This window comes from Lepus europaeus, chromosome 6 (assembly GCF_033115175.1).
Source record: "Lepus europaeus isolate LE1 chromosome 6, mLepTim1.pri, whole genome shotgun sequence".
Classification (NCBI taxonomy): domain Eukaryota; kingdom Metazoa; phylum Chordata; class Mammalia; order Lagomorpha; family Leporidae; genus Lepus; species Lepus europaeus.
Window position 1 is genome coordinate 14,441,602 of NC_084832.1, and position 7,035 is coordinate 14,448,636.

Consider the following 7,035-nt stretch of genomic DNA (forward strand, 5'->3'; position numbering starts at 1 on the left):
TTGCTAAGTTATCAGAGTAATCATATTACAATTTTGATGGGAATGCCTTTGAATTTTAACCTTAACTCCTTCTAGTGTTTTTTCTTTTTTATTTATAAGAACATCTAAGGCATACTGAGCTGTTGTTAGTTTAGTGAGTATTAACTAATTTAACTGACACAACCACGTGAAATCGGAACTGTACTATTATCCACTGTTTACAGAGGAGAAATGGAGACACGGAGAGCCCAGGTAACCTGCCAGGGCCACACAGCCAGCAAACGGCAGACCCGGGCAGCTGGTGCTGAAGGCCATGCTCTTAGCCATGGGCTGTGTTGAGCGTCAGTATTAACACATGAAGCACAAATCTGTCTTTTAGGATAGAAAATAAAATAGGACAACAAGTAAGGACTTGGGACACGGTTTTTATCATTTTCAAAAGGGGGAATTTAGAAGGAAACCAGAAAGCACGCATTGCCATGGCTTTGAATCTGGCCTGTGATCTCGCCTTCGATCCTCAGAAGATAAAATAACACATCAGGGGACTGTAGGTCACGGCTGAAGTTTACTCAAAGTATCTGTTCTTATGTTATTTTGTTTTTAAACCCTTGTCTAGGTGGGGGTGTTCGGCACTGTGTTTAAGGAGCCAGTTGAGGGCCAGCTCTGTGGCACCGTGGGCTCAGCCACTGCTTGCAAGGCCCAACATCCCATCCGCAGTGCCACTTCAAGTCCCAGATGCGCTGCCTCCCATCCAGCTCCCTGCTAATGTGCCTGGGAAGGCAGCAGATGACGGCCCAAGTACTTGGGTCCCTGCCACACACACGGGAGACCTGGATGGAGTCCCTGGCTCCTGGCTTCAGTCTGGCCCAGCCCCAGCTGTTACAAGTATTGAGGGTGTGACACAGTGGCGAGGTCGTTCTCTTTCTGTCTTTTGATAAATAAATTATAAGTAAATAAAAATAAATACTTGTCTTTAGTCTTTTAAGAAATACTTCCATTTATTCCAAAGAGGGAGAGAAAGAGAGAGCTCTCCCATCTGTCATGGCCCAATGTCTGCAATAGAAACAGGAACTCAGCCTGGGTCTCCCATGTGGGTCGCGAGGACGGGATGCTATCATGTGATGCTTCCCAGGGTGAATGCAGCTGAACTGTGCACTTAAAAGTGGGCACGATGGTAAATTCTGCATGCTGTGTTTTTACCACAATTATCAATTTAAGGACTGGGATGGATCAGTTGTGGTACAGTAGGTTAGGCTGCCTTTGGGACTCCCACATCCTATATTGGAGTGCCCGGGTTGAGTCCCACCCCCACTCCTCCACTCCCAGTGCAGCTTCCTTCGAATGCTCCTGGGAGGCAGCAGATGATGGCCCAAGTACTTGGGTTCCTGCTCAGACCCTGATGGAGTTTCTGCCTCCTGGCTTTGGCCTGACCTGGCCCTGGCTGTTGCAAGCACTTAGGAAATGAACACAGTGAATGGAAGTTATTTCTCTTTCTGTCTCGCCCTGTCTCCTTCTCAAATACAATAAAAGTGTTTTAAATATTCTATTTTAATTTTTAAAAAAATTTTAAAAAGAAAACTGTAGTAGGAGGAATCCCATATTTATATATATATATATGTATTATATGAATATATAATACACACACATATATATATATACATATATATAATACTTATACCCTTTTTCAGATTGGACCTCTGTAAACTTTAAGGCCAAAGCAAGGACAAATGCACCTCTCCTACCCTCACCCCAATATTCCTTAAGTGCATTCTGAAGGATCATCGAAGCGTGGGTCAAAGAAGAAGTCACCCACCAGATAGGGTGAGGGCAGCTACTGCACTCAGACACCTGCCGTCCACGCCCACCTCCTGCCTTCCCTGTTGGGGTCTTTCTCCACGTGTCCTAGCCATGGATACTCAGTCCTCTTAGTCCCAGGGCCCACTGACTCCGTGGGGACTGGTCTCCAGCAGTCTGGCATTCTGTACAGGATGAAGAGTGCTTGAATACAACCTTACAGCTTGGAAAGAAAGACAACCCTAAATATACTCATGTTGCTCCTAAGCAGCAGGATGTGGCTTTTCCTAGCAAAAGGAGCCCGGCTTTCTTAGCTCAGTGCTAAAGAGGTTAAAGGCAGACAAAGGTAGCGATGAGCAGGAGCCTGAGTGAATTATTCCTTTTTTATCCTTGTCATACAGATTGAGAATACCAGGGGAAAAGACGGAATAAAAGCTACTGCAGCCATTTGGGGAGGGAGCCAGCAGATGGAGATGGAAGATATCTTTCTCTCTCTCTCTCTTTCTCCTGACTCTCCCTCTCTGTAATTCTGCCTTTCAAATAAGTATATATTTTAAAATGTGTATCACTTATGATACAAATTAAAATGTCCATTATACAACCCAAATAAGTCACCAATGCCTAAATTATCTCTATATATTTCTGTTTCTCTCTCTTTTTTAAGATTTACAGAGAGAGGAGAGACAGAGAGACAGAGATCTTCCATCTCCTGGTTCACTCTCCAAATGGCCTCTATTGCTAGGGCTGGGCCAAGCTGAACCCAGGAGCCAGGAACTCCATTCAGGTCTCCCATGTGGGTGGCAGGGACTCAAACACTTGGGCCATCTTCCACTGCTTTCCCAGGCACATTAACAGGGAGCTGGATCTGAAGTGGAGCAGCCGGAGCTCCAACTGACACCCATATGGGATGCCAGTGTTGCAGGTGGCACCTTAACCCACTGTGCCACAGCGCTAGCTCCTGAAAATTTCTTATAAACAAACATTCATGGGTAAGGCCAAGCAATTTTGCTGTTATGTATTTACTCCTACATTCCCCCTAAATGATAACATGCCCACAAAACGGCCTGTGCAAAAAATGTTCATCAATGCTTTATTCATAAGGCGCAACATGGGAGAGAAGAGAGAGGATGACAGGCAGGTGCTGAGCCACAGGAGAATGCAACAGTACATCAGGATATGCCCATACTCAATGAGCTCACGACTATGAGAAAAACAAATGAACTACTGATATGCATACATGTAAAAAATGATAAATCTCAAAGACAGTTGCAGAGTGGAAAGAAACATCATACAAAAAGATAGATAGATAGATAGATAGATATACATATTTCCATTTGTATAAAGTTTTACAATAAGCAAACTAAATATACAGAGAAGAACTCTGCACAGGAGTTGGCTTGGAAGAGCAGTGGATGGAGACCGGCTGGGAGCATGCGTGAGAGAATGTTCTGGAGTGGTGGTAGAGGTCTGGGCCAGAGAGACGAAAGTGTCAACTTCTAGTTAATGCACGCTGAAGACTGGCACATTCCATCATGTGGGAAGACAACCTCAAAGGGAGTCCAGTTAAACAAACAGCTACAGTCGACGGACCAGCAGATGCATTTAGGGGAGGGGCAATGATGTCATTCACCTTGAAATACATTTGAAAGGGAGGTTCCTTCGTGGATAGATAAGAGATCTTGGTGTTGACCAGAGCAGTATTCACTGTAACATTAGTTCCATTTTGCTGTGTGTTTGAAAATGTTAGAATAAAATGATGAATTTCATGCCTCGATATGTACCTAAGAGATGTGCACACATATAAGGGTACTTCAAAAAGTTCATAAGAAAAATGAAGGGACTGGTGTTATGGCCTAGCAGGTTAAGCCTGTGAAGCCAGCATTCCATACGGGCATCAGTTCAAGTCCTGGTTGCTCTACTTTCAATCAAGTTCCCTGCTAATGTTCTGGGAAAAGCAGAAGATGGTCCAAGTGCTTGGGCCCCTGCCACCCATGCAGGAGACCAGGGGGAAGCTCCTGGCTTTGGCCTGGCCCAGCCCTAGCCTTTGTGGCCATCTGGGGAGTGAACCAAGGGATGGAGGATGTCTCTCTCTCTCTCTCTCTCTTTCTCTCTCTCTCAGTCTGTAACTCTGATATTCAAATAAATACATAAATCTTTTTTTTTAAAGGAAAGAAGGAAGAAAGGAAGGAAAATGGAATTAGAAGATATTTATTTTGGTAGAAAATATTTGAAATCTATGCATAGTTTTTTCATAATATACATTTTCCATGAACTTTTTGAGGATCCCTTATATGTCCACATAAAAAACTTGTACACAAGCATTCTGACATTATTCATATTCATTATATATTCATTATTTTTATTTATTTATTTGACAGCTAGAGTTATAGACAGTGAGAGGGAGAGACAGAGAGAAGGCCTTCCTTCTGCTGGATCACTCCCCAAATGACTACCATAGCTGGCGTGCTGTGCTGATCCGAAGCCAGGAGCCAGGTGCTTCCTCCTGGTCTCCCATGCAGGTGCAGGGGCCCAAGCACTTGGACCATCCTTCACTGCCCTCCCGGGCCACAGTAGAGAGCTGGACTGAAAGAGGAGCAACCGGGACTAGAACCGGTGCCCATTTGGGATGCCAGTGCCGCAGGCAGAGGATTAGCCAAGTGAGCCATGGCGCCAGCCCCCATTATATATTCATTATTCATATTCATTATATAGCCAAAAAGTGGGAAGAAATCCAGATGTCTGTCAAATTATGAGTGCGTAAGGAGCCAGCTTTGTGGGCCACACTTCATGCCACCACTTGCAAAGCTCTCATTCCTTACTGAAGCGCTGGCTCAAATTCCAGATACTCCACTCCCCATCCAGCTTCCTGATAAACACACCTGGGAAGGGGAAGATGATGGCCCAGGTGCTTGGTCCCCTGCGACCCATGTGGGAGACCTGATGAAGCTCCTGACTCCTGGCTTTGGTCTGGTCCAGCCCCTGCCATTGCAGCCATCTGCAGAGTGAACCAGCGAATAGAAGATCTCTCTCTCTCTCTCTGTCTCTCCCTCTTGCTCTAAAAAAAAAAAAAAAAAAAAAAAAAAGATTTATTTATTTGAGAGGCAGAGCTACAGAAAGAGAGAGGGAGAGACAGAAAGAAAGATCTTCCATTTGCTGGTTCACTCCCCAAATGGCCACAACTGCCGGAGCTGGGCCTATCCAATACCAGGAGCCAGGAGCTTCTTCCGGGTCACCCACGTGGGTGCAGGGGCCCAAGGACTTGGGCCATCTTCCACTGCCTTCCCAGGCCATAGCAGAGAGCTGGGTTGGAAGAGGAGCAGCCAGGTCGTGAACCAGTGCTCATATGGGATGCCAGTGCCACAGGTGGAGCCTTAGCCTACTACACCATAGCACCAGCCCCAAGAAATCTTAAATAGATATATAAACTGCTGATGTATTAGGGTGAGACCCAAGTTCTTGAGCCATCACTTTCTGCCTCCCAGGGTCTGCATTAGCTGGAAGCTGGAGATAGGAGCTGGAACCAGGACTTGAACCCAGACACTCAATCCAGTATGGGTTGCAGGTGTCACAAGTGGTGGCTTCACCTCTGTGCTAAACGCTCAACCCCGGAACTTCATACATCCACCTGTGACTTTGTAGCTGTACCCTCGTTTCCGTTTGTTTTCCTTTCTTCCTACTTGGGAAGTTGCATGTGTTTTCCTCTAAGATCCTCCCCAGGTTTCTCAGTGCTCAGTCATGTGCTTCGTAGCCATCTCCCCACCCCCAGCAGCAGAGAATGATAGATGTCCTCAGGGCTTAGATGGCTTCCCCTACCATCAGCCCAATCCAGCAGGTTAGCAGTTCCTCCAGAGTGCAACAGGTGGAAAGAGGGAGGGAGGGAGAGAGGAAGGGGGAGGGAGAGAGAGAGAGAGAGAGAGGACTCTGATCCCCCACACAAGGGACAGTTTACCCACCCAGAGTCATTATCCACCGTGTCTCATTCATTCTTCTCTTACTAATTGAATGCTTATGATATACAAGAAAGACAAAAAAGAACAAAGGAATTAGGATGTACAGCCCAAAACTGCATTATAATTGTAGAAATCTTCCCACCAATATTCTAGATGTGTCTTTTTTTTATGAGTGTTGATGTGCAGTTACAACATCATTAGCCATAATTAAACTGCCATTTCATATCTTGTGTATTTTCCTTGTTTTAAGCTACTCCAGACCGAGCTAATTATCTGAAAGATTCTTTCAAACTGTTTTCTACGTACGCAACAACCCCAGTATGTCTAGCACGTTCCCCACCACCTTTAAGCACAAAAACTCCTAATCCACCCTTTCCTATTCCTCCAAAGCCTTTTCGGATCTGGGAACTTCGTGTACGCATTCTCTCACTTAGATGGGTTTCTTAATATGGAACTCAGAAGACCAAACAAGGGCTTCGTAGTGACACCTAGTCCATCCCCCAGGCCCCATGTTAGAGATGACCCATCTTCTCTGTTTTAGGGCTTTTTCAAAGGCGTCTCATTTTCTCAATTATTCTCCTAAGCCAGTGTTTGTATTCTAGTCATCAAAATCACTCCCCACTCCACCTCCTGGCAAAGGATCTGTGTAACTTCCTCGCTACGATCTGATGCTGATTCCCCTAGATTTGTCTTAGTTCTCACAAATGAGTCATCAAGACAGAGCCATGCGATCATTAACTTGTGCCTTCGTTTTTTCCAAAGTGGAATTAGCAGACACACTTTTTTCAAAGGTAGACGCCCTCAATATTCGTTTCCCATTTCAATCAATAAGTTTCTACATTCAGGCATGCAAGAAATAGCACTTAAATTCTATTCCAAGCCTCATCCCATCAGGCAGAAGGAAACTGAGCTGCAGCCACTGGGAGCCTCTCATCCCCGTCCCTCATCTTGCAGGACAATGAAGTCCCAGCATTCAGGAGCCCAGGGTGTTAGGGGGCCCTCTGGGGGCAACAGCGTCACCCTGGGCTGCCCGTTGGATCCGTGCAGCTGCTCTGTGAGTGACTGCAACACCCTGCTTCCAGCAGAGGGTACTGCACGGCTGGGACCAGAGGTGCAGCCGTGTCCTGCTGCCCGCGGCACCACACAGCCCACTTTCCTTTCTCGCTGGAAGGAAACCTCTTCGTTCTCAGGTGCATCAGAGGCACTGGCTCTGGCTCCCCTGTTGCCACAGGACATTGCAAACAACTGGGCTCTTGGCTTTTGGAAAACCTGAATATCTCAGAAGCTGTCACCAGCCATTCTTTATACCGCG